Raw genomic sequence first — 27674 nt, forward strand, 5'->3', positions numbered from 1 at the left:
AGTGACAAGGAGTATTTTTAATGGATAACCCCACCTATGAAACACACCATATCCAGGCAACAGACAGTAGTCAAAGCAACAAAAATTTCATTATAAAGAACTAACTCAGATTTGTCTATCTCTGAGTAATTTTGAATAAAATGCACCCGGAATACATGGTGGGGTATAAAACAGACCACTATTACTAGGAGGAAGAAGAAGCTCTTGATTTGAGCTCTATAGTCTTGATGTGCCCACACGTCAGGCCAGAGAGCTTTTATCAGTTGAACGATAACACCCATCTGTATCAGAAAGAGTATCACAACCGTTGAGATCATAATGACAATCATAGCGTAGTTCAAGATAATGAGTTCCCCGCGGTTGAGATCTTTGTAGAACTCAAAGCATCGTCCTTGTTCTGAGTAACCTGGATGTACGCCATATTGTAAAAGTAATATTGGCCAAAAAACAAGGTTACCCATGGTCCAAATAACAATGCTTAAAACTACCATGTGGTACTTTTGCAACTGTTGCATTTGGAGTTTCTTAAAATAGATGAGCAATCGGAGTATGACTATGGCCACATAGAAAACAAAGGTGAAGTACATATGACCGTATATTATGCTGCTGACCAGTCGGCAAAGAAAGGATCCGAACTCCCAGACCTCTAAGATATAATAGCTGAGGCGGAATGGGAGGCTGACCAGGAGGATTGAGTGTAGCACTATGATATTGAGAACAATCAGGGCAATCATTGACTGGCTTTTCCTTTTGCACATCATACGTGACATCAATACTGTCCCAGTAGTGCCTCCAAGCAAAACCACGCTGTAGAGTGTTACCAGAATCATCCTGCAGTGCCCCTTGCAGTGGCCTTGTTCTGTGCTTGAGGCGTTTGGCAGGGTGGTCGTATTGATGGGCTCCATGTTTCACCACAAAATGCTTAGAAGACCATAAGCCCCTAAATCAAAAGTTTTACAAAATTATAGTGGATATATTGAAACTATGCCACTACACTTTTGCAATCCCAGACGATTGGTTACAAACCTCAAGCTGTATACCCAATAAATATTGTCAGGGACTCTCCTTCATTACCCAAACAGATCGAAGAGATGGTGTGAAGCAAAATCACAAAAATAAATTTGTTTAAATATAAAATTCATAACTGTACACCCAGGCATTCTATTAACAGATATGTCTAAGCTCACATACCAGGGCTGGGATTAGCATGAGACATGTTAGCCTGCGGCGTAAAATTTAAGGAAGGGCCAGAAACTCAGTAGTCAAAATCCATGCTATTTTAATGAAATTTTTTTGAAAAATCAAAATTAATGCAAAAAAGTCACGATGAATAAAATAACAAAATTTTAAATAAAGGTAGAGGCAGGATACACACAGCACACGCTCGTATCAGATCTACAAAGGTCATTCCTCCTATTGTCAGAATCCAATTTGGGATAACATAGAGAAGACCATAAAATTGTGTACAATTATTGTAAGAAGATGCATCAGACATTTTATTTTATTTTATTTTATGACTGATGTATTTTATTTATTTATTTATTTATTTATTTATTTATAATAATATTTTTTTTATTGTATTATGTTAGTCACCATACAGTACATCCCTAACATCAGACATTTTAAAATATTTTCTACTAGGGGCGCGTGGCTGGTTCAGTCCACAGAGCGTGTGACTCTTGTCCTCGGGGTTAAAGACCCACGCTGGGCAGAGAGCCTACTTTAAATAAATAAATAAGTGTATATAATCTTTTCTATGACTAGCTTTTGAGCAGCGAGCAGCACATACCATGCGTACTCCCTGCACTCTTTTCTTCTTGCTAACCCTGAATCTATTCTTAGACGAATGTCTACCTTTGGTGACAAGTTGGGGTTGGTGGTTGAGTTCTGTTAAGTTTTTTTTTTTAAGATTTTATTTATTTATTTGAGATAGAGAGATAACGAGAGAGAGCAGGCAGAGGGAGAAGCAGACCCCCCGATGAGCAGGGAGCCCGATGTGGGGCTCTATCCCAGGAGCCCAGGACCATGACATGAGCCAAAGACTGATGCTTAACCGACGGAGCCACCCAGGCGCCCCTGTTTAGTTTTTATGTAAGTTTTTCAGGTATGGGTGTGTAAGGAGCAGTGACCGCGTAGCCATCTGCCATCCTGGAGTGAGCGCCAGCTCTGTCGCTGAGTCGCTGTGGGAGTGTGCGTGAGTCACCCAGCTCCATGGAGCTCGGGCTGTGAAATGGGAAAGGTCGTACTGCCTATGTGAAGGGGTTATTGGAAAATTACATGAGCTAGGGTACTTGCGACAGCTTGGCAACAACAGCAGAAAAAGCCATGTAAAAGTTATGATTCTTGGGGCACCTGGGTGGCACAGCGGTTAAGCGTCTGCCTTCAGCTCAGGGTGTGATCCCGGCGTTCTGGGATCGAGCCCCACATCAGGCTCCTCCGCTATGAGCCTGCTTCTTCCTCTCCCACTCCCCCTGCTTGTGTTCCCTCTCTCGCTGGCTGTCTCTATCCTGTCGAATAAATAAATAAAATCTTTAAAAAAAAATAAAATGTTTCTTATAAAAAAAAAAGTTATGATTCTTAACATGAAACAACAGAACCAAAAAGACATTTCCCCCTTTCCCCTTATTCTGTATCTTGGCAGGTATACAGTTAGTCACACAAAATTGTTATGGCATCAGTAAGTATTTAATGAATATCCGGTGATAAAAAATAAAAACTTTTTCAAACCTTTGATTGGACAGTATGGGACTCAGGCATCAACAGGTCAGACTTCTCTGTCCAGAAGGATCTGTGTCCATTTTCCTCATGTATCTCCCGCCCACCTGGCCAGAGGCAAAGTTTGAGCATTTCTATCTGAGGAAGAAGTTATTCCACAGTGAATGTCTAAAATACCTTCAAATTTTTCTTCTGCTACTCCAGCATCTCCTCAGAGGGAATAACTAAATTTTTTTGAACATTGGACCTGACATATTTAAATGCTGTCAAATAAGATTTTATTTTAACTCAAAAATGTAATTATAACTTGCATAACAACCAAAATTTTATGTGCTGGAATATGCATTTTCACAAAGTACATATTTAAAATATATAACGCTGGGGTGCCTGAGTGGCTCAGTCAGTTGGGTATCTACCTTCAGTTTGTGTCATGATTCCGGGGTCCTGGGATTAAGCCTCGAGTCAGGCTCCCGGCTCAGTGGGGAATCTGCTTCTCTCTCAACCTCTCTCTCTGCCCGCTCGTGCTCTCTCTCTCAAATAAATAAATAGAATCTTTAAAAAAATTTGTTTTAAATAAAATATATAATGCTTATGTGATTTGTGTGTGAAACAGAACAGTTTCATCTAACTTATGAACAAGTATGATACTAATTTAGTTTTAAAATTTTAGCGGTCCTCAAGTCTAAGAAGACAAGATTCAAGTTTGAAATTATTTTAAAGCAATGAAAATCTAAATTATTTGTCAGTTGCACAGTTTAAATGGATACACCTCCCCAGGCAGCATGACATTTGGAAACAGGATACCCTGCCACTTACTAGCAGCTTAATCGTGGGACAGATGCTTAACTCTAAAGTTGTCTCTTCAGCTTTAATATGGGAATGAGAAGATCTATTTGTAAGAAGGAAGTTGGATTGTGTCTGCAAAGTACCTTACAGATTCCCTGACATAGAATAGGGCATCAAAGTGCCAATGCCACTTCTCCCTCCATAATATACACAAGGATGTTTCATAAACACAAGATCCCATTCTCCTCAGTTACTTCTCAGAATTGTCCTAAAAATATTTAAATGTGTGGAGACTACGTTCCACCATTTTGTTTTGTTTTTCCCTCAAGACTTAAGGACATGACCCCCACCTCCCTGCCAAACATTATCGTCCAATAGCCTGTAATTTCTAGGTACTTCTTTGCTTGTTTTCTATGCAGAAACAAATGACTACCCAGACTACTTACCTGTTCTTTCCCTTTTAGGATTTGCTTCTGGTAGAAGGCTTAGGGCACGCTGCTCATTTGTGGGGATCTACATCAGGGCAGGCAATAAGAACGAGTGGCTAGAATCAAGACTCCAGTAACGACAAGAGAAATCTTGGGGTGGGTAATGAATGACAAACGCGATTTCGACTGAAGGCTTCCAATGTTGAAATCAAGATGGAGGGCCCAGATAAACCTCCTGGGCCACAAACGGATGTTTGTCTCTGTAGCTCGTGGTTAAAAAGATAAAAGAGCGTTCTTATACGTAAAGGCTTTCATTTTTACTGTCAGTGATTTATTTGCAGAAATTTTTTTTATTAACCTGAAAAACTTCCAGTTTTCTTTTTTCCAAAAGCTGCCTCTTATCATACTTGTGTTTTAGCTCAAATGTTTTACATTCAGAATATAAGAATGATCTAGAGGAGTACTTCCTCGGAGACATTCATATTCTCAATAGTGTGCTCAAAATGTAGCTCTGTATTTCAATTTTCAAAGACTCCCTTCCCTCAGTAACCGTATTTGGAGATTGGTTCTTTGGAAGCCCAAACCTCTGTGCTGTAATTTCTATAAGAGGGCTCATTTCGTTTTCCTCAAAAGTCTTTCCTTTTGTTACATCAACCTCACTTTCCACCTTCGTAATCCTCTTCAGCTGTGCTAAGACCCCAAAGCATATTTTTAAGGAAGCATTGGGTTTAGGACATGTAAAGATGCAAGAGACCAACATACCTTCCTGTGGTAGGCAAACCTAGCCCCAAATCGTACTACTGTTCAGCTACAGGAATTCAAAAGGATAAAAACTCGAGCACCTGTATAGCAAGTTCATGTCAGCCTACATTTAGGTAACTGATAAAATTCTCACTGACTTTGGAAAAGTGAGTATTGTCCCCAGTTGTGCTATTTGCTACACGATCATCCAACAGTGCTTAGGGCCGCAGAGGTATAAGCAACAGAATCTAAAAGTAATGGAGCCATAGTGACTAACATAACATAATAAAAAATTAAAATAAAATAAAATAAAAGTAATGGAGTCATATACTTAATTATTTCAAAAAAAAAAAAAAAACCAAAAAAACAAAACCCTCTCAGTCGAAGATGAGATTTCTAACTCTTCCTGTCAAAAGCAAATTCATATCAACTCAACTCAGCTGGAAAAATTTCACACGGAACCAACATTTCAACCAGTTTTAAATGTTTCCTTAAATCAAATAAATTCAAAAATACAAATTCTAGCTTGTAAGCCTGGATTGATCTGCCAGACCTCGTTTTTCAAATAAAACGTGTTTCTAGAATCCACGGGGTAAAGCATGTTCCCATAGAAACCATGTTATTTTTAGGGGTTGCTTGTCTGCTGAAGGACTAACTGGGAAATGAGGGAGGTGTGACCAAGAGTTGCACACAAAAATAAATTCAGGTATAATTTGGGACTATGGCCAGCACACAAATTTATTGTTCACACTGACGATGTAAGGATTCCACGGTACTAAAATGTGTGTATATTGTATTTACAGCACTGTGCAGTTCATATTTTTTACCCACTATACCTAAAATTCAGCTCTTTTTTTTCCCCCTTGGACAGTGCCCAGATTTTCAGCAAGAAATAACAAAACCTTAATAGGAGAGCTGAAAACCCACCAAGACCAGAAGAGTACAAAAACTGTCTTCATTAACCGATGACATCATCACAATTCAGAGTTTAGAAAGTTACTACAGGCTGTAGGGCCAGTTGGGGAGTAGATAAGGTTGACGACCACAACCTCGTTTCAAGCCTTCATGTCCACTACACCACGATATACAACTGTGAACTTGAGATCATTTCTGGGAGCCCCATTAACAATCTGGTGCTTCAATTTCCATCTTTTCTATGATAGCAAGAATCTTATTTTGGGGATGAACCACAGTGCTTAAATAAAAGTACATTTTAAAATCCTACAAAGTTAAAATTCCTCTTCAAATGTAGTTCTTTGCCCCCAAATAAACTGTTAGAGTAAGGCATTAACGTTGGTGATTATCCTAAGTCAGTTTTCAGAAGACAAAGTCAGTTTGTCCTGCTCAAGAGCAGGTCTGAAGCAGACGCTGGGGGAGATGCCACCATCTGACCCACTCTTCCCATTCCATGGAAGATGTCATCTGAGAAGGCCATCGGTGGGTAGTCTCTGCTTCGAGAATGATGTGGTGGGTGTCCCTTAGCATCCTACAGTTGTTCAATTACCACCATGAAACATCCTTAGGAAAGTGGTAACGAAATCTGCAACTGCTAATTCCCAAGCCTGTTTCTACTCCTAGGTCATTAACCAAGACCCTGAAGTGCCAGACACGATGCCCTGTTTGACCCCAAACACCAGAGACGAAGCCCACCCAGACACTGGAGGCAGCCCCTGGCACTTGGACCTCTCCCGACTCTGGGCACCTGTGTTCTTGGTCCCTCTCCTCATCTCTCTGTGTGTTCATGTGGGTGGCTCCCTCTGTCTCACTCTCTCCCGGGTGCAGCATAACTTTCTTCCATGGAGACATGGGATTTGAAACCAGAAGGGTCCAGACAGACCATCCCACATCCCTCCCCTCCATTTCACAGACAGGAGATGGAGGCCCAGACGGGCCCTTCTGTCCCTCTGCCTTTTCTCCCCTGAGGAAGGTGACCCAGGGCAGCATTTTTGAACAGCTTTAGGTGTCAAGCAAACTGAAGAGCATCAAACCCATATATTTAATTTTTTAAATTAAATATTCTCTGGCATTGATGTTCTAGGATAGCTATCATCTCAAGTAATGAAACCAAAGTTGGCGCAGAAAAGTCTGAGATGGTTGAGAGGCAGTGAGATGTGCTGGGAAAGCTCAGGGGGCTGCAGGCTGGGGGACATTTCCTCTGCTATAGCTATGACTTTACACTTTCCTCTCCTGTTCGAGGGAGCAGGTGGGAGCCCGCAGAGCATCATGCTAGGGAGAACCTAGACACATGCGGGAAACCTCACATTTCCAGAGCAGCATTCTCCCTAGGGCTTGGGAGAACCAGGCTTTTTATTTTTTAGGCTGGAGGACTGTAGTTTCTGTACCTACTGATACAAACACTTGTGCTCTCAATGACCTCCTTGGTGATGTAGGTCAAGTACTCACTGTTCCGAAAGAAGAAATGTGTCACACTTCCGTGGCTCAGCAAAGGCCTAGAACTTAGAAATCCTGATCTGCAAAGATAGGCGAGAGGCACTCCTTATATATCAATTGAAATCTGCAGAATTTTTTCTAACAGCCAAAGACCTTTCAGGGAGGAAGGTAAATGGAACACAATGATCTCTTTGGGGTTTAAAGGGATTAAATAAAACATGTTTGATGGTTTAGAGTGGTCACAAATGAAACCAGCTATCATAAAAGGCCAAGAAGGACCCCAAAGAGAAAACGCATTGTCCAGGAAGGATCCAGATGGGTGATCTGGCTGTCATACGAGAGCCTAGAGATTCTCTAAGGAGGGCCGAATCAAGGCACGATTTAAGGCTAGGACTGCACCCTCCCCCGACGCAGATCCCATTTGTTTTACGGTTTCTTTTTATGGAAGATGATGCCTCTGTACAAACTCAGAGAGCTGGTGTCTAAAAGCCTGACGCAGTTGTGTTTGTCTACCGTGTTTGTTGCTGCGTGGCACCCTGATGGGGCATATATCAGAGAGTGAAGGGAAACATTGCAGGATCAGCAGCTGTAAACAGCGCACCCAGCAAGACTACTAGAGCGTCCTGTTTCCAAGGAAGCCCGTCCTTGGTTACCATGGTGATTCCTAGGCCTAGCAGAGCCCCGCCTTGGAGCTGTGCGATCCTGGAGGTTTATCACAGGCAGGATCTCAGCCGGCACAGGGTACCTGCAGAGTGTGGCGCCAGTGCGTGCACCCAGAAATCAGCAGTGGTAGAGATCAGCTGTGATGGGGACAGCTGGTTCTGTGCTCTCGGGGCAGGTGGCAGCAGCAGCCACGCACCAAGGAGGACGGGCTTAATACAGGAGTATAAGCCATCCTTGAGATTCCTTAAAGGACCTGGGGTGGGACTTCAGAATAAAATCGGTATTTCCAACCATGTGAGTACGTGGGGCTTTGTCGTCACAGTTTGAACATCGAAAACAATATGATAATGGCTTTTAATCTCAGTTGTGAAATGAGACCTCCTGGTTATATATTAAAAAAAGCAAGCCCTTGCAATCTAGAGTACTTTACCTATCATAATGAATACATCACTTATGTAGTTTTAAGCCCATTTTAACCCAAGTGGACCCCATGCCACTGATGCCAACCTGCTGCTCTGGTCTGCTTTTCCCGAGTACTGGGGCACGTGGCAAATCAGAATTGCATTGCCTTGACCTGTCTCCCTGCCTGGTTCCCTTCTACTTGGGCCTTTCCAGGTTTTCCTCTCCCTTGTGCTGCGGGTGTCATGAAAGGGATGTGGCAGGACAGATAGGACTTGGAAGACCTCGAGCCAGGATGAGAGAAGGAGGGCTGTAGGGACACAGGTCCAGGTGCAGGACAGAGACAGAGGCTGTTCTAAGAGGTGGTTACTCTTGGGAAATGGTCTGATTGCCTTGGAGATGCCTGACCCTGAATTGAGAAGTCAGCCCTGCTTTCCTTTAGCCACTCCTGCAACCACACCGTTCCATCCGGGGGAGAACCCAGTAGACCTCACATGTCTGACAGCAGAAGACAATGATCAAGGGAGGTAAAAGGAGGAACCCTAGAGGGAAAGGCTCCAGGTGAGGCACTAGGGCATAAATGGGCAAGACAATGGTACGAAGAAGTCCACCGGGGAGAGGGGTCGTCATGGTGCCAACCCAACGGTTGAGAACAAAGGCTCTTTCTCCTCTTTGGGAGAATTAAGGAAGGTGTGGCAGCTCCTCTTCAGTCTCTCTAGGGAGTAAAGCAGGTCACTCTGCCCAGAGGGCATCTTGTTCTACATCATTTCCTGAACGGGCCCTGGTGCTAATCGGCGAGTAGCAAGGCCCTCGTCCACTTCTGCCCTACTTCCCAAGAGTTGGCTGTTAATATCCCATCCTTCTGAAGCCGAGGGTACAGGAAGGGTTGCAGAGGATATCGATATCTCACCGGTCTGCAGTATGATGTAGGGCAGGCAACACAGATTTAGCGTGGCCTCTTTCGTTCACGAGTGAGGGGATCCTGAGGACACTGAGCCTCGCCTCTGTATCGGAGGCGAGTCTCAACCCCCATCTATGTCTGGGCCTGGGAGGGTTGGGAATGGGAACCAGAGAAGCATAGGGATCTGATTTTGTGTCTAAAACCTTGGAGCTCACCACGGTTCAAGTGAACTGGGGTAGAATTTGAGGATAAGAAAGGGAACCTACATGTCTAATTATTTCCTGGCCGGAACAGATTTTAGGGGCCAGATAAATTCATTTACAGAGCAACAAGGAAGATATCATTTCAGCATCTAGAGAAACACTGTGCCTTTTACTTTATTTCAGATCTTGAACATTTAATTGATTTTTAAAATTTCTTTTCTCTACCTCTAACGGACCCTTGAGATTTCATCCGATTAGGGAGGACCCCTTGTAGCTGAACAACTCTTGTTCCCCAATGTGTGTGTGTGTGTGTGTGTGTGTGTGTGTGTGTCTGACGTCTGACACCTAAGTTTCTCCTAAATTCATGCTCTTTCTATAACACTATGAGCCTCTGAAGGAGAAGCAACTAATTCCCACAATATGGTTGTTTAACTCCATGTTTTATGTTTTGTATTTAACTTAAATTACTCAGGAGTAATGGAATGTCCTGGTAATAGACCTTTGATGACAAGCTGGACCAGCCTCCCACTACAATAGATAAATGGCCAGACCCTCTCCCTCCAGCGTGCTGGCAGCCAGGGCTTGGGCAAGGGATCCCGCACCGTAATCAGACACTTGTGCCCAGCCCTTGGACATGGGGGCCAGGACTACAAACGCATAGTGAAGCTGGTCTCGATGTGATGTATCCCCACATCCTGGACTTGGATAAGCCCTGCCTCTTAGATCATATCTCTGAGACCATAATCAGGGCAGGAAGTGTGGCAGGATGTTCTGTCAACGTGTATGCAGGGAACATGCTTGACTACCCCTGAGTTAGACATTTCCTACCTGCCAGTCTGTTGTCGCTCCCTAAGAATGTGCCCCTGTCATAGTTCCTTCTCCAGAACATCAGCTTCCTTTCTAGGGATATGACCCTGAGGTAGTCTCTAGCCCTTCTCTGGGCTACCAACACCTGAAAGAATAAGGCCTGCTTTCACCACCCTTGGGGGTGGTCCCCTGAACGATTGCATCAGGATAACCTGGTGGCTTGCTGAAAGTGGCTGCTTCGTCCCACCCACACAGTAGCCGGAAGTACCCTGTTCACAAGCTGCCCCACCCACTCTGACGCGGGTTGAAGCTGAAACTCTGCCTTACTCTCTGCCTCCTTCCCACTGGGCCCATTCATGAACGAGCCTAATGCCAGGTTCACTGCCTCTGCCTGTCTGGATTTGGGTCACATCCACCACCTGGAATTCCTCCCTCGTCTTTGCCCTTCATGGCAGGTTGGACCTGCTAGCCTCTGTCACTTCCTTGGAGCATGTCCTTGGACTGCCCAGCCGCCCCATGAGGCAAGCCCCTTGGGTGCAATCCATCCCTCAGCTTCACCTTTCCTGGCTCAATCTTTCTCCCCAGTGCCCATAACTAAGCCAGTATTCATTATGACATCCACAAGTCCCTATTGAGCCCATGTCCGCATGACGGAAACCCATTGGTTAATCATAAGAAACCCAGACATTTTTTAATTCCTTGAAAGAAAATTCTAGCCATTAACTTAGAGACGGCTTGGAGCATGCACAATATCTTAAGAACTCAAGGTGCTTTTGAGGGAGGTGTCAGTTTTACATTGTGCTCCTCTTTAAAAAAAAATACCCTCTTAGGATGGGGAAAAATTCTTTTTTTTTTTTTTTTAAAGATTTTATTTATTTATTCGACAGAGATAGAGACAGCCAGCGAGAGAGGGAACACAAGCAGGGGGAGTGGGAGAGGAAGAAGCAGGCTCATAGCGGAGGAGCCTGATGTGGGGCTCGATCCCATAACACCGGGATCACGCCCTGAGCCGAAGGCAGACGCTTAACCGCTGTGCCACCCAGGCGCCCCAAGATGGGGAAAAAATTCTGTGCTATTTTAAAAATAAAGGAATCAAAGATTCTATTGCTCGCCCCAAATCACATGGTGCCAATCTGAGTCTAAATCCCAGTTGTCTAGCTCGTCGCAGGTGTCCAATTCAAGGACCGCGCCAGCTCCCCTTTGCCTCCACATAATGCAGCCTGCTAGCAATTTGGAGCCATCCAGAAGGCAGTACCGGAAGTGTTACACGGCCCCCAGGGAAATGAAGCCTTGTCTGCACTCCGCTGTGATAACAGCCCAGGCTTCTTGAATGGGCTTTTCTGCTGGAGCTTCAGCAAAATGTACTCAGCTTTGCCCATCACCAACTTCTATAAGCGTTTGTACTCTTTTTACAATTTACTAATAACAGGGTAATTACCGTAATATCAAGAAGTTTTCTTTCCTTGAAAAAGAGGCTGGTGCGTGCACCTAATTAAAACTGCGTTTCCGGCTCTGAAAAATGTGTCAGATTTTGATCAGCAAAATCCCTTGGGGCTTGGCTTCTCCTTGAAGAGAGTTTATTGGTAAGGGTCTGGTGAAATTTTGAGTTAAAAAGTGATTAGTGAAATTGCTCTTCATTCTAACTAGAGCCTGCAAAAGAGTGCAGAGTGATGGGTTCTGTAGTCACTAGGAAAATAGACAAAATCACTATTTTTTTTACTTAGCCAGAAAGAAATGTGAGGTTTCCATGAAGGCTTGAGATGTGCTCCTCAGACTTGGAGACTCTGAAATCTTCGATGGCTAATGGTACCTATTTGAGTTCTTTGAATGGTTAAAATGTGTACCAGGTCACCACAGGATCCATGTTGACTTGAAAATCCAAAAGGAATATATCAGTATGGCCAATCCCTTGTGGGCCAAGACTGGAATTGTCAAATTTTAACAATGTGAAGTAAGCAAAGAACTTTCATCTTTAAACATCCTCATCTGCAGACGCCCGGGGAGCTCAGTTGGTTAAATGTCCCACTCTTAACTTCGGCTCAGGTCATGATCTCAGGGTTGCGAGGTCCAGCCCTGCAATCAGGCTCCACGCTCAGTATGGAATCTGCTGGAGATTCTCTCTCTCTCTCTCTCTCTTCCTCTGCACCCCCCTCTTTCAAATAAATAAAGAAATCTTAAAAAAAAAAACACGCTCATCTGATCCTATATTCCACCAACCGTTGCCCTCTTACTCTCCCTGCAATTTCACAGTCAATGGACATTTTTTGAATCTTAGCTTATTTGGCCTCTTGGCAACATTGGACCCCTTTCTTGAAATACCTTTATTCTTCGGATTCCGCAAGCACCCATCTCCCTGGCTCTCTTATTCCTGCTTATCCAACCAATGCTTGCTGTTCTTCAGATAGAAGCTGGAAGCTATCTAGGAAAGAGAGGAGGTGAGCTCATGGGGACTAGGAATTATTTAATATGTCGTGCTTTCTTTAGTGTATCTGTGCAATAGAACTTTCTGTAATTAAGCACTTGAAACGGGACTAAAGGAACTGAGGAAGTGAATTGTTAAGTTTAATGTAATTTAATCAAATTAGCCACATGTGGCAGATGGCTACCATATTGGACAATGCAGTACAGAGTCTCCGACACAAAACGTGGGCCATGGACCAGCAGCTTGTGCGTTGCTTAGATACCAGTTAGAAATGCAGAATCTCAGGCCCCACCCCAGACCTGTTGAATCGAAATCTGCCTCCTACCAAGATCTCCAGGTGATTCATAAGCACAATAACATTTGAGAAACATTGCCCTGGGAGGTTCATTTTTAAAGCATTACAGTGACAGACGTGTGTATATCTTAGCACAGCTTCTGGATCTTATTATACCTGAAAAAGTTTCTTTCTGTGAATTTTTACCAAGTCCTCCTTGTCACATTAATCAAATATATTGTTAACCACATCCTAACTGAACTGACATCTAGATGTTGGAACACAAAGATAATTATCATTTCAGAAAGCGGCTGAGTTTAACCTATTGACCTGCATTGTATCTGATTCTTTGGTAGTGCAATCTCCAGTTCCTTTCCTGGGCTCTAAGGAAACGATATCTTCCTTTCAGATAAAGCAGAGAAAAAAGTTGAACCACAGTGTCAGTAGCCCCTGAAGAGGTGACTGGCTTTTTCTATAGTGGAATCAGATCGGCACCCCAAGGCACAAGAGTTCACACAAAACACTTGGAGATCTGAAGCTAGAAAGAAGATTATAGGACAAGTTCATGTTGAACAAAATGTCTCCTCATTCTCGATTGAATGTCTTCATGCTCTGGGATGCTTCCAAAGTGTTCAGGGACACCGCCAACCTCAAAAGAGTCAAGACTCTTGGAATATGGCAGAACCTCCAGTTGTAGTGGCCTTGGTGATGGTCAGCAGGTCTGCAGAGCAGGTCAGGAAGGGACAGAGTCTCCGGGGCAGGGCATCTGTGTGGCCTCAACTCAGGCTGCCTCTCTGTCCTCAGTTTCTTCTCCTGAGAAATGATCTACTTGGATTCAAAAGAGCCCCTTTTAGGTCAATTCCAGCTCTCACATTCTACCTTCATTTGAATGAAGGTAGAAATGAAGTTAAAAATGGTCGAATAATTATCTTCAAAAGGAAGATTCTTCCCAGCCACTCTTAGAAAATCATGTAATTTATACATTCAACAAATGTTGAATTCTTTCAATGTGTAATGTACAAGGCACTGTTCTGGGCACTGGGAAGTAACCATAAACTGTCCAGTTAGGGTCTGGTGAAACACATCCTTAGGAAAGTGGTAAGTAAATCAACAACTCTTAATTCTCATACCTGTTAACAATCATTGACCAAGACTTTGAAACACTCGTCAGGGTGGCCTGTTCGATCTAAAGGTCCAAAAGCGAAGTACACGGCAATACTGGAGGCAGTATACCCCAGCAGACAATAAACCCACGATGCACAATTAAGCGATAAAAGATCTGGTAGGAAATCATATGCAAAGAATTCAAACGGGACCTGAGATAGTCCCCAAGAATTTGCCTATCGTGGTGGCAGTTACGCATAGCTTTCTTGAGGACGTGACATCAACGCTGAGACCTGAATGATAAGAGGCAGCCTGACGTGTATAAGAGGGAAAAGCACTCCAGGCAGAGCAATCCACAGATGCAAAGGACACTATGCACGAAGACCTACCTGGGTGGGCTCAAGGAGCAAATCAAATCCAAGGGAGGGAGCACGGTGTGGTATGAATCAAGGTTGAGCACGTGACTGGAGTGCCAGCATAAATGTCTCTCCACCTGCAGGAGAGCTTTTTCTTTTCTTTTCTTTTCTTTTTTTTTTTTAAAGATTTTATTTATTTATTTGACAGAGAGAAAGGCAGCCAGCGAGAGAAGGAACACAAGCAGGGGGAGTGGGAGAGGAAGAAGCAGGCTCCTAGTGGAGGAGCCTGATGTGGGACTCGATCCCAGGAACCCGGGATCACGCCCTGGGCCGAAGGCAGACGCTTAACGACTGAGCCACCCAGGCGCCCCAAGGAGAGCTTTTTCTTAACGTCTAATCTTAGTCTTTCTTGCTGTCCTTAAAATCATTCATCCTTTTATCAAATGTAGAGAACACTCTGCCAGGACAAAGTACACATTTATACATATTTAAAGACTAACATGCATGACTGTCAACCATCCAAGACTTTTGGGCACTAGAACATAAGTGCCAGGGATATTTGAAACAACAACAAAAAGAGTTTTTTGCAACATGCTGTTCGATGCTCTTCAGTCACAGAAATGCTGCCCTGGGTCACCTTCCTCAGGGGAGAAAAGGGAGAGGGACAGAAGGGCCCGTCTGGGCCTCCATCTCCTGTCTGTGAAATGGAGGGGAGGGATGTGGGATGGTCTGTCTGGACCCTTCTGGTTTCAAATCCCATGTCTCCATGGAAGAAAGTTATGCTGCACCCGGGAGAGAGTGAGACGGAGGGAGCCACCCACATGAACACACAGACAGATGAGGAGAGGGACCAAGAACACAGGTGCCCAGAGTCGGGAGAGGTCCAAGTGCCAGGGGCTGCCTCCAGTGTCTGGGTGGGCTTCGTCTCTGGTGTTTGGGGTCAAACAGGGCATCGTGTCTGGCACTTCAGGGTCTTGGTTAATGACCTAGGAGTAGAAACAGGCTTGGGAATTAGCAGTTGCAGATTTCGTTACCACTTTCCTAAGGATGTTTCATGGTGGCAATTGAACAACTGTAGGATGCTAAGGGACACCCACCACATCATCCTCGGAGCAGAGACTACCCACCGATGGCCTTCTCAGATGACATCTTCCATGGAATGGGAAGAGTGGGTCAGATGGTGGCATCTCCCCCAGCGTCTGCTTCAGACCTGCTCTTGAGCAGGACAAACTGACTTTGTCTTCTGAAAACCGACTTAGGATAATTACCAATGTTAATGCCTTACTCTAACAGTTTTGGGGGGAAAGGCTATATTTAAAGAATTTTAATCCCTCAGGATTTTAAAACATACTTTTTAAAAAACATTATGTTTAAATACATATCCTAATTTTAGGACTTTTTGTCCCGTGTCTGAGAATGCTCAGCTAAGCACTTGGGGAATATTTTACTGAAGGAAGAAAAAAATCAGAAAGAAAAAACCTGTATTGAATCTAGTTCTCCTTCAAAACTCAACCTTCTCTGTGAGATTTAATCTCTGCTATTCCAACCAACAGCAGCCACTGGACTCCATCTACTCCAACTGGAAAACCAACCCTTCTCTTTATCTGTGGCTGGAGTTTACTGGTACTAAACACCTAGCCCTCACCTCAAGAATCTCTTTGCAGGGGCACCTGGGTGGCACAGCAGTTAAGCGTCTGCCTTCAGCTCAGGGCGTGATCCCGGCGTTATGGGATCGAGCCCCACATCAGGCTCCTCTACTATGAGCCTGCTTCTTCCTCTCCCACTCCCCTGCTTGTGTTCCCTCTCTCGCTGGCTGTCTCTATCTCTGTCAAATAAATAAATAAATAAAATCTTAAAAAAAAAAAAAGAATCTCTTTGCAGATAAATGAGATGATCTGAGGATTGACATTATTCCAACTTTGTTTTTAATTATTCTCCAGAGGTAGCCATTACCCTTATAAATTCACCTTTTCCATGATCGAATGGATTGCTTTCTCTTTTTTTCTTTTTTTTCCTGTTACAAAATTATTTTCTTGTAATGAGAACTTTTAGAACCTACCGCCTTAGCAACTTTCAAATGTGCAATACAGTATTATTAACTATCGTTGCCACGCTGTACATTAGATCCCATGACTTTATTTTATAACTGGAAGTCTGTACCTTTTGACTCCCTTCAGCCATGTCGCCTACCCCCCGCCCCTCACCTCTGGCAACCATGGATCTGTTTCTCATATTTAGGGGCTATTTTTGGGGGGATGGGGTTGTTTTTGTTTTTGTTTTAAACTTCCAAATATAAGTGAGAATATATGGTAAATGCCTTTCTCTGTCTTTTTTCACTTAGCATAATGCCCCAGGGTCTCTCCGTGTTGCTGCAAATAGCAAGATTTCATTGTATATAAATACCACATTTTCTTTATCTAATCATTCATCGATGGACCCTTAGGTTCCTTATCCTGACTATTGTAAATAACGAATGCTGCAATGAACATGGGTACAGACATCATTTAGTAGTGTTTTTGTCTTTTTTGGGTAAATTTCCAGAAATGGAATTGCCGGATTGTATGGTAGTTACAGTTTTAATTTGGGGGAAACTCCATACAGTGACTGCACCAATTTACATTCCCACCAACCACTACAAGTGTTCTCTTTCCTCCAAACCTTCTCCAACACCAATATCCTTATATGGTTTCCATCAGGTAATTAGTGTTTTACAACATTGGTGGGGTAACATGCCCGCCCGCCACCCCGTCTCTTTCCATATTCCACTTCACATTTTGGGGACCATTTTACTTCAGCTTAGGAATTTTTTTCATACAGTTTAATTCACTTAAAATCAGGGACACCTGGGTGGCTCAATGGGTTAAGCATCTGCCTTTGGCTCAGGTCATGATCCCAGGGTCCCGGGATCAAGTTCCACATCGGCTCTTTGCTCAGCTGAGAGCTGCTTCTCTCTCTGCCCACCCCCCCACCCCCCCCCGTCCCCCACTCGCGCTCATGCTCGCGCTCTAGCTCTCTCTCTCTCTGACAAATAAATAAATAAAATCTTTAAAAAACTTAACTTAAAATCATTAATTTGAATTATGGTGGTTGGCATATTAGCTAGCGAGGCACCTGCTTCTCCCATGCTGCCAAGTTCCTGGCTGAAAAAAATAAGGAAACTTTTGCATTTGGGCTTCCTTGCTGAAGAAAGATGCTCTCTTGACTCACGCATTGTGATTCCCTTGAATTGTTTCACTTCCCGATCTGTAGGGATTGGGAAGGTGCATCACGGTTTCTGACTATTTCAATTTGCATATGAGCTTGCTTCACCCACTCTGAAGTCCGTGACTCACATGGGTAAGCATTAGCTAATGTTCCTCAAGAGAACTCATTTCCCATTTCTTTTAGACTGGTCTTTTCCTCTTCTTCTCAAACTGTTCAAGCTGAGAACACCTTGCAGGACTTGATTCCTGGACCCTGGGATCATGATCTGAGCCAAAGGCAGACACTTAACTGACTGAGCCACCAAGTACCCCCATAAATGTCATTTAAGAAAATTTTTTTTGAGAAAGAGAGACAAAGAGAGAGAGAGAGGGCGTGCGCAAATGGAGGAGGAGGGGCAGAGGAAGAGGGAAAGAGAGCGTCTCAAGCAGGCTCCATGCTCAGTGCAGAACCCAAGGCAGGGCTCGATCTCACAACCCTGAGATTGTGACCTGAGCTGAAATCAAGAGTTGGATGCTTAACCCACTGAGCCATCCATGCACCCCTCATAAATGTCATTTTTACTGAATGGAATTAGACATTCTACTACATTGGTTCTGGCAGCCTCTTACTTCAGATAATATCTCTAGGACTCTATGTACTTCTTTTCAGCCCTATTAATTTGGCATTAATATGCTAATAATATTAACAAAATTTACTGAGTATATTCTTCATGTGCATACTGCTGAATTGCTCAGTTCACAAGGGCTGGGACCACATCTCTTTTACTGACCAATGTATATTCAAAACTATCACAATGATCAGGTCATAAAAAGCATACGATAAATATTTTTTTAAATACTAGGCATTTCACATGTATTGCGTGATTTATGTCTCTGTAAAACCCTATAAGATCAGTATTATTGCATCCACTTTTTTTTGGACGAGAAAAGTAATATTTAAAGAGATCATGAGAGGGGTGCCTGGGTGGCTCAGTTGGTTAAGCATTGGAGTTCAGCTCAGGTCATGATCTCAGGGTCCTGGGATTGAGCCCTGCTTCTGGCTCCATACTCAGTGGGGAGTCTGCTTGTCTCTGCCCCTCCCCCTGCTTATGCTCTCTGTCAAATAAATAAAGAAAATCTTTAAAAAAATAAAAATAAAGAGGTCACGAGATACAAAATAATAACTCTGGTTTATATATCTCTGAAGTCCATATTGATGCCTTTTAAAAATTGAGATGCTATCTCAAACTGGACTCATGCACCCTTGAAAAGGTCCTGGTAAACAGAAGAATGTATTTCTCAAGAGTTAGAACTGAGACTTAAAGGTGGGTAATTTGGGACGGCCGGGTGGCTCAGTTGGTTGAGTGTCCAACTCTTGGTTTCAGCTCAGGTCTTGATCTTGGGGTTCTGGGATTGAGCCCCGCGTCAGGCTCCACTCTCTCCCTCTGCTCCTCCCCACCTCCCACCCCGGCCTCAAAAATAAAAAAATAAATCTTAAAAACAAAAAAGTTAGGTAATTTGTTCAAGTAAGTGGCAAAGCTAGCCCTGGAATGAGCTGAGGCTACCTGACTTCAGACTCCTTGCTTGCCACGAGCACTGCACTTGCCAGACAGTGTTAGTCCCCGAGCAACCTCTAAACTCTCAGAGACTATAAAAAATATTGAAGGAAAAGAGCTACTTGCTCTCTTGCTTCTGGGACTGACTCATTCATCCTTCCAACCAGTGTCCCTGTGCCTGCTGTGTGCCCCCGCCTTTTTGCTTTTCTTCCCTGCATTCCTCTGCTTCTGGGAAAAACTTTTCTCCCAGACAAATTCTGTGGTTCTGTGGGAGCTGCTTTTGCCTTGAAAGGTCCAACACCCTAGGACACTGTCGAGGAGTTTGCAGGAGCCCGACCACGCTGTCCATTCAAAGCACCTGAGTCCCTGGCCACAGATCATAACGCCCTTAGGTGACTGAACTGAGATTCCAAGAACTTTTACTGATGGGAAAAGGGAGGCTTGCACGGGTTATTCGCCCAAAGGTTCACAACCACTCAATGGTGAGGCTAGCCCTCTAATCCTGTATTAACTGTGAAGTTACACAAATACTGATATTTGGCTACAAAACATTGGCAGTAAAGCCCGCTATCCCACAAGTGAGTATTAAGACAAGGCATAATCTACAAAAGTATTAGGTAAAAGGTAAAATGTATCTTATGTTCAAAAGCAAGTTAAAAATTATAATTATTGGGATGTGTGGGTAACTCAGTTGATTAAATGTCCAACTCATGATTTCAGCTCAGGTCAGGATCTCACGGTCGTCGGATTGAGTCTCGTGTCGGGCTCTGCAGCCAGTGGGGAGTTGCTTAAGAGTCTCTCACCCTTTCCCTCTGCCCCTGCCACTCATGCTCTCTTTCTCTCTCTCTAAAACAAGTAAATAAATCTTTTAAAAAATGTGATTATAGGGGCACCTGGGTGGCTCCGTGGGTTAAGCATCTGCCTTCGGCTCAGGTCATGGTCCCAGGGTCCTTGGATCAAGCCCTGCCTTGGGCTCCCTGCTCAGCAGGAAGCCTGCTTCTCCCTCTCCCTCTGCCCCTCTCCCTGCTTGTGCTCTCTCTCTCTCTCTCTCTGTTAGATAAATAAATAAAATCTTTAAAATATATAATCATGTGTGTCCTTAAGATTTTAATTTTGTGTTATCACTCTCATGCTAAAACCTGTGATACAACTCATCTCTCAATAATACTATTCTTTCTTCACTCAGAAAATTACCTTATACAGCTCCTTTAGCTGCTCTGAGGATGTCCCAGTAGGAGGTTGGATATACTGGTTCAAGTTTGATAAAGAGGTCTGGACTGCATATATAGATAGGCAAATTCTTTAAGGCAATTTGGGAAGGGAGGGGGGAAGAAAGGATGATTTTATTAATAGATTATTAAACAGGAAAACAACATAACAGGGCTCCTCATCTTCTTCACATCTTGCCTTCTTCTCATGATGCCAAAAGGAATCTACCTAAAACTTAAATTTGACCAGGGGCACCTGGGGGGCTCAGTCAGTTGAACATCCGACTTGATTTTGGCTCAGGTCACGATCTCAGGGTCGTGATCTCAGGGTCATGAGACCGGGCCTAGGAGTGTGTTCGAGATTCTCTCTATCTCCCTCTCCTCCTGGCCCCCTCTCAAAACACACACACACACACACACACACACACGAATCTAAAACTTAAACTTGACTATATTACTCTTTTGCCTCAAATCTGACAGTGATTCTGATTACCTAGAAGATCAAGGCCAAGCTCGGTCTCAGCACTCACCAAACGCTTACATCCCATCTGCAGGACCAGCAACAGGGAACATATGGCCATTCCTTTCATGAGTCCGGGTGAGCGCTCGATGACCGTGTTCATTGTTATTTTACCACCTTTGACCACGATGTCTGCTCTCTCTGTACACTCTCTCCCTCGTCTCCACACCTTTACCACCTCCACTGCTACCATCCACCTTGCTAACAACTCCATCTTCTAAGACTCAGTTCAGAAGTCCTCTTCCCAAGTGAGCCTTTCCTAACCCCACAGGCTGGGCTGGGTCTCCCTGCCCTAAGCTCTTACAATACCAGGTGCATATCTCTATTAGAGTTTTTTCCACATTATTGGTATCATTACCTAAACTCACTCCATGAGTTCTGTGAAGGTTCTTCAATTTTTTACCGAATAGCTTGGCGCCAGGCATAGTAAACACACAGTAGATAACTGCTGAAGCAATGAATCTAGTTCATCCGAGTTGCACGCATCAAATATTACTGAGTACCTACTAAATGCCAGGCCTAGATGCTAGCGATCAAAACAGATAAAGTCCTTGCTTTGATGACTTCAAATGATATAAAGGCAATTGTATTAATTTCCTATTGTTGCTGAAGCAAAATACCACACATTTAGTGACTTAAAAAAATTCAAATTTATTATGTCACAATTTGTAGGTCAGAAGTCCGGGTAGGGTTGCCTGTTACCTCTGCTCCAGGTCTCATATGGTAAAAACCAGGATGTCAACTTGTATCTTTTGGCTCTGGGGGACAGCATGCTTTTAAAGGTAATTTAGCTTTTACGGGGTGACTGGTTGGTTCAGTGGACTGAGCGATTAAGGGTCCGACTCTTGACTTCACCTCGGGTCATGGTCTTGGGGTCCTAGGATCACCCCCAGGGGGCTCTGCGCTCAGCGGGGAGTCTGCTTATCCTTCTCCCTCCCCCTCTGATCCTCCCCTCGCTCTTGCTCCCTCTCTCTCTCAAACAAATAAATAAAATCCTTTTTTTTTTTTTTTAAATAAAAGGTAATTTAGCTTTTGGCATAATTCAGTTCCTTGCGGTCCCTGTTTCCTCGTTGGCTACAGCCAAGAACATCTCTTAGCTCCTTAAGGCCATCTGTATTCCTTGTCAAATTGTCCCCACTTCTTCCTGCCACTCCTGCCACCCACGCATCTCTCCAACTTTTCTTCTGCCAAATCTCTACTGCTTCCAACCTGAGAAAGTTCTCCACTTTCAGGGGAACATGTGATTAGATGGACAATCCCGGATGATTTTCTTCCCTTAAGATCTGTATCCTGACTACCTCCTCAAAGTCCCTTTTGCCATGTAACATAATATACTCACAGGCTGAGAGGCATGAGCATTTTTAAGAGGCCATTACTCTGCCTACCACAGTAACTACTCTTCTAGAATTATTTCCAGGCATATCCCTCACTGAGGTGATTTGGAGAAATACCTCATAGCAATATGTCTAAATTTATTTTGGCTACAGCATTAAGTTTTGTTTGAACAATAAAGAGACTAGACGTTCTTTGAACAGGTATTATGAACCTGACCATACTAGTTAGTAGAAAAAAAGGGTTGACTATGGATTTACAAAAGAGAAAGGTCTAAGATAGGCACTCAGTAAATCTTGTAAATGGAATGAAAACAGGCAGTCAAGGACACAAGAGCAATATGCGTGTCTATTTTATCTAGCAGCGAAAGAAAACGGGGTTGAACAATTACTGTATTTCGAGTTATTCCAAGTATGACGTTTTCCTGAAGACTATTAAATATTATGAGTCTCCTATTAAAAACACAAGATAATTTCCTATTTTGTACCTTACTGGATTTATTTTGTTTGAAAGTAATTGAAATTCAAATAAAAATTTTAAATAAAAATTTTTTAGAAAGTAATTGAAATTCTCTTTTCTCTTAAAACTTTTTCCAACATCAAAAGAATCACCAATTTTTAAAATTTATTAACTAGTAATCTGAATAAAATTAAAAATCAATTCAATTATACAGAATTTTAGAGGGTCTACTATTTGCTAGGGATCTATGCTAGATCCAGAGGATACAAATATAAATATGTTTGTTATACTTCCCGCCTACAGGAAACTCATAGGCATATAAATGAATGAATTACAATGAATTAATTACTGTGCAGCCAGGGCACTAGGAGAAGCAAGGACAAATGGAAAGAATGATTTACTCTTTGAAGTAGTAAGATAAGCCTTTTCTGGTTTTTCTTTTTAAATTTTTAAAGACTTAATTTTTTCAGAGAAGTTTTAGGTTCACAGAAAAATTGACAGGAGGATACAGAGATTTCTCATAGACCTTCTGCCCCTATATATGCATGGCCTTTCCCATGATCAACATCGCCAGACTGGTACCTTTGTTACAATCAATGAATCTACATCGACGCATTGTAATAACCCCGAGCCCATAGTTTAGGGTTCCCTGTTGGTGTACATTCTACGTGTTTTAATAACATGTAGTCACCATCATAGTATCATATAGAGTATGTTCACTGCTCTAAAAATCCTCTGGGCTCTGTCTATTCATCCCCCTTTCCCCCCAGTCCTAACCCTTAGCAACCACTGGTCTTTTTATTGCCTCCATAGTTTTGCCTCTTCCAGAATGTCACATGGTTGGCATCATACAGTAGGTAGCCTTTTCAGGTTGGCTTCTTTCAGTTAGTAATAAGCATTTAAGCTTCCTCCACATCTTTCCATGGCTTGAGGCTCACTTCTTTTTATCACTGACTAATATTCCATTGCTTGGATGTATCACAGTTGTTTGTTCATTCAACTACTGAAGGACATCTTGGATGTTTCTAAGTTTTGACGATAATAGATAAAACTGCTATAAACCTCTATGTGTGGGTTTTTGTGTGGACATAAGTTTTTAACTCCTTTGGATAAATACCAAGGAATGGGATTGCTGGATTGTATGGTAATAGTATGTTTAGGTTTTGTAGGCTTTTCTGGGTTTGAAGGAGGCATAAACAAAGGCACTGAAGTACAAAAAGGCACAAGGTATTTGGAGAACTATATTATGTTTGGGGAACATTATATATTCACAGGTTGAAGGGCACGAGCATTTTTAAAGAGGCCATTATTCTGCCTACCACAGTAACGATTCTTCTCGAATTATTTCCTGGCATGTCCCTCACTGAGGTGATTTGGAGAAATACCTCCCAGCAATATGTCTAAATTTATTTTGGCTACAGCATTAAGTTTTGTTTGAACAATAAAGGGACTAGACATTCTTTGAACAGGTATTATGAGCCAGACCTTACTAGTTAATAGAAAAAAGGGTAAAGAGCAAGGGGCCTATGGTGAAGTTAAGGCTGGAAGGTTGGCAGGGTCAGAGCCAACCATGCTATGCATTTTATTCTATGGAGATGAAGGGACAGCAAAAACGTTTTAATCAGGGAAAACACATGATTGGATTTATACTTTAGAAAGATTACTTTGGCTGCACAGAAGAGAATGGCTCTGGGTTGGAGGTCAGGTATAGCCTGGGAAACCAGTTTGGATAAGATTGTGTCTCAAGGATGAAAGCCTAAATTAATGCAGTGGAAATGACAATGCAGAGCGGTGGAAAGGTGAGGGAGATGTGGCAGTAGCAATCATCAGACTTTATGACTGTTAAAGGTACAGGGGTAGACAGGGAGGGAAGGGATGGGCAAAGAAGGAGAAGGAGGACTGGGGAATTATTTGAAAATTTCTGACATGGGAGGAAAATCTAGATATTTGATGAAGCCTGACTAAATTAAGGAATAAAGGAAAACAAGGGGAGAATAGATGGTGACAAAGACTTTCTGTTTGACCAAACTTGAGGCATCTGTGAGTCCTCCTCTCACGTAGGCTTCCTGCCTGGGCCCTGTCTTTGGCCTGCCAAGTCCAGTTTTAGCAAGAATCCTGCTAAGCCAGTTTGGAGAGAATCTCCCACCCTTTCTATCTGATCAAATTCCTCATCCCTCACCTTTGATATATGACCTCACTGGCCTGTCCTCAGCAAGAATCCTGTGAAATCAGTTTAGCAAGAATCACTCCCACCCTTGATGTCCCCTTTAGTAATTTTCTATCCACTGACCCCTTCTCACTCTGCTCATCGGCTGTCATCTCCAGCTGTCTTTGTTGTATTCATAGTTGAGCCCCATCTCTCTCCCCTACCGCAATCGTCTTGACACCTACAGCAATAGCCTTCAATAAGGTCTTCCTTATAGTTTTAACAAGTGTAAGAATAATTTTTCTAACAAAGGGGAGAAGCATCATTCCAGAACTAAAGTTACTTCCAAACACCTCTAAAGTTTAATTTGCTGTGTACATCTTTTCACTATTGTATAAATAAATAACATGTCTGAATTATGTGCTTTAGGCATTGTGATGTACACTATCCAGCCATCTGTGCACCAAGAGCCTAACAAGATAACAAGATGGCTTCCTTGCCATAATTTAAAAATTTACATATATACACATATTTACATACATATACATATTTGCATACATAAAGAGACGCATGTTTACATTTATATATATTTCCATATATATACATATATAGAGAGAGAGAGGGGGAGAGTAATCAGTTTCAGTTTAATATCCACTATGTTTGACAGCTCATGCAATTCCTTCCTTAAAGATTTTACAATAACCTTACAGGGTGCTAAAGCCTGGTGAGCCTTAAGGGAAAAGAGTCTAAGTCTTGGTATCATTTTGAGATTGTAGTCTAGTACAGGCCACTTTTCTATGTTTCCTATCCTCGATTTAATGGCAAGGTCAGTTCAAGAGAACAAACTGTTTTAACTACTCACATTCACTGCTGCAGCATGAAAGTTGCTTGACATAGAAGAATGGGCATGGTTCTGTTCTAATAAAAAAAACTTTATGGACATTGAAATTTGAATTTCATGTTACTGCATGTGTTCCAAAGCATACTCTATTTTTTTAACCACTGAAAATGTAAAAGGCATTCTTAGCTCACAGATGTACAAGAACAGCCGATGGGCCGTATTTGTCTTAAGGCTGTAGATTGCACATCTGTTATGCATACAATGTCAGAACTCGAAAAATGTGAGTGTGGGACCTTCTGTGGGACGTATACGGTAATGTCACAGGCTAACTTCCAATTCGATAATACATGTGAACGCGCTTTCCAAAGATATTTAGCCGCGGTGGCCATGCCCAAGAATGGCGACTGCAAAGGGCTACCCCGGCCCACGCCACTCACTACCCTCTCGGCCGCTGATAACGCAGCCCCCAGCTCCGCGGATTGGACAGCGCGCCCACGGGGCCCCCAGGTACGTGGAGATGGAAGGCCGCAGAGATGGAGGGCCGAAGACAAGCACACAGAGCAAAGCAACGCCCCCAAGCCGACCACCCAGCCCCGCCTGCCCCGGCGCAAGCCGGCGCGTGCACGCACGCACGCACGCACGCACGCTTCCCGCCCCTCGCTCACTCAGGCTCTATTGCGCATGCCTAGGAGAGGGAGCGGCGATTGACAGGGAGGCCCAGGCCGGAGCCGAGCAAAGGGGTTCCTCCCGGCCCGGCCGGTAGACGCGACCCGCGTGTGCGTCACTTCCGCTGGGGCGGGACGGAGGTGTGGGGGTGGCGCCCCGGCCGCTGCTCTTCTGTTTGTGTTGGAAGCTCAGCTGATGCGGGCCGGTCAAAGTGGACGTCGGTCCCGGGCAGAGGCGCGTCGCCGCTGCCGCCCAAGTAGTTGCGGCCTGCATCCCGGTGAGTGGCGGCGGGGGGACAGAGGCGGCACGAGAGGTTAGGGAAGAGGGCAGCCTGGTCTCCCCGGGCACTTGTCTGGCCCTTCTTACCTGTCCTTGGAGGGCGCTTGCAGAGTAAGAGGGCGGGGAGACGCCGGGCTTCGAGGAGGTCCCGGGACCAAGGTTCCAAGAGGCAGCCGGGCACCGGAAGGAGCCGCGGACCTGGGGCTGATTGGTGCGCGGTGCCCGTCCCCGCCGCCCGCCCCCGCGGGTTTTGCTGCCCTGGTCCCGCAAACTGTTTTGGTTTCCCTGGTCCCGCCCCGCGCTTTCTGTCCCACCCCCACTACTCCCAGCCTGGTTACCCCGAGTGTGTTTGGCTGCCCCTGGACTGTAGGGTTCTCCAGCAGTTCCCTGGTGACTGTCAAAACGGTTTCCCTATTCTACGTCGCCCTCCACACTCAGTGCGCCGGGTCATTCTGCTGAGCGATGTTTAGACCAGCGGCTTCTTTTTAACTCTACCCGCGTTTAATTCCCGACCTCCACTGCTGTCGCACAGCAGGTTCAGGTGTGTGCTTTTTCGGTGATGAAGCTGTGTGAATCACTGTGTTGCAGTGCTCCCCGTCCTTGTCATTTCTGTCGTCATGCTGGGAGGAACCTGGTTTCTACGCCTAATACAATGATAACTTTAAAGAAAAGTGGTGACTTCTAGGGGGAACGTAGAAGTGGTGTTCATAAGGGACTGTCTTCTTTAAAATGGTGTTTTTACTTCCAGTAACAGTTGTATCTGGTTCTTGGTTATAGTCCTTATTGCTGAGATTTCAAACTGACAAAAGTATGCTTCACTGTGTTGAGGAAATGCTGTTAAAACAGTGAAATAGTAAGAATTTTTAAATCCGAGAGTTTTAAAAAAAAGTGTATTAAACTGTGAGCCGGGAATTGATGCCTCTAGTTGTTTCAAGTCCATTGTAATTATTTTGTTAAATTGCGCGATTTACTTGTACTTTCATTGTAAGAACATGTTCTTATTTCATAATTTCTGTTATCAAACTTTTTCTCAATGTTGATCTTGCTTTTCTATTTCTGTCTTAGATCTACATTAAAATCTTGAGAGAATGTCTTTATAGTGAAGTTGAGAGAAAACATCAGTTGACTAGCTGATGTATTTATTTGCATCACTTGCAAAGTTGATAAAAGTACAGCTTGTACTGAGTTGTTCTTTTGCTAAGGAATGACAAAGGAATTGTGCTGAAGGGTACATACTGCCTCACTAGTGGGACACATATTTGCGAAAAGGTCAGAGTTAGAACTCAGCCTTGGAC

General features: G+C 43.7%; 1 protein-coding gene and 1 long non-coding RNA gene across 4 annotated transcripts in view; one reads left to right on the forward strand and one right to left on the reverse strand.

Moving 5' to 3' along the window:
• On the reverse strand, nucleotides 1–26631 carry LOC130542112 (uncharacterized). 2 transcript variants are annotated; one of them, XR_008956428.1, is made up of 4 exons: nucleotides 26467–26631; nucleotides 3948–4014; nucleotides 2728–2853; nucleotides 1–940 (listed from the first exon to the last, which is right to left on the reverse strand). It is a non-coding gene; the product is annotated as an uncharacterized LOC130542112 (long non-coding RNA). The 2 variants fall into 2 exon arrangements; XR_008956429.1 differs by lacking the exon at nucleotides 26467–26631 and having other exon boundaries at nucleotides 2728–5041.
• PNPLA8 (patatin like phospholipase domain containing 8) overlaps nucleotides 21294–27674 on the forward strand; it is a 48369-nt gene continuing 41988 nt past the window's right edge. For both annotated transcript variants that reach the window (XM_026503190.4, XM_044385639.3), the window contains exon 1: nucleotides 21294–26377. The gene's annotated coding sequence lies outside the window, so the exon portion shown is untranslated. The remainder of the gene's footprint in view (nucleotides 26378–27674) is intronic.

This window comes from Ursus arctos, unplaced genomic scaffold (genome assembly GCF_023065955.2).
Source record: "Ursus arctos isolate Adak ecotype North America unplaced genomic scaffold, UrsArc2.0 scaffold_3, whole genome shotgun sequence".
Lineage (NCBI taxonomy): Eukaryota > Metazoa > Chordata > Mammalia > Carnivora > Ursidae > Ursus > Ursus arctos.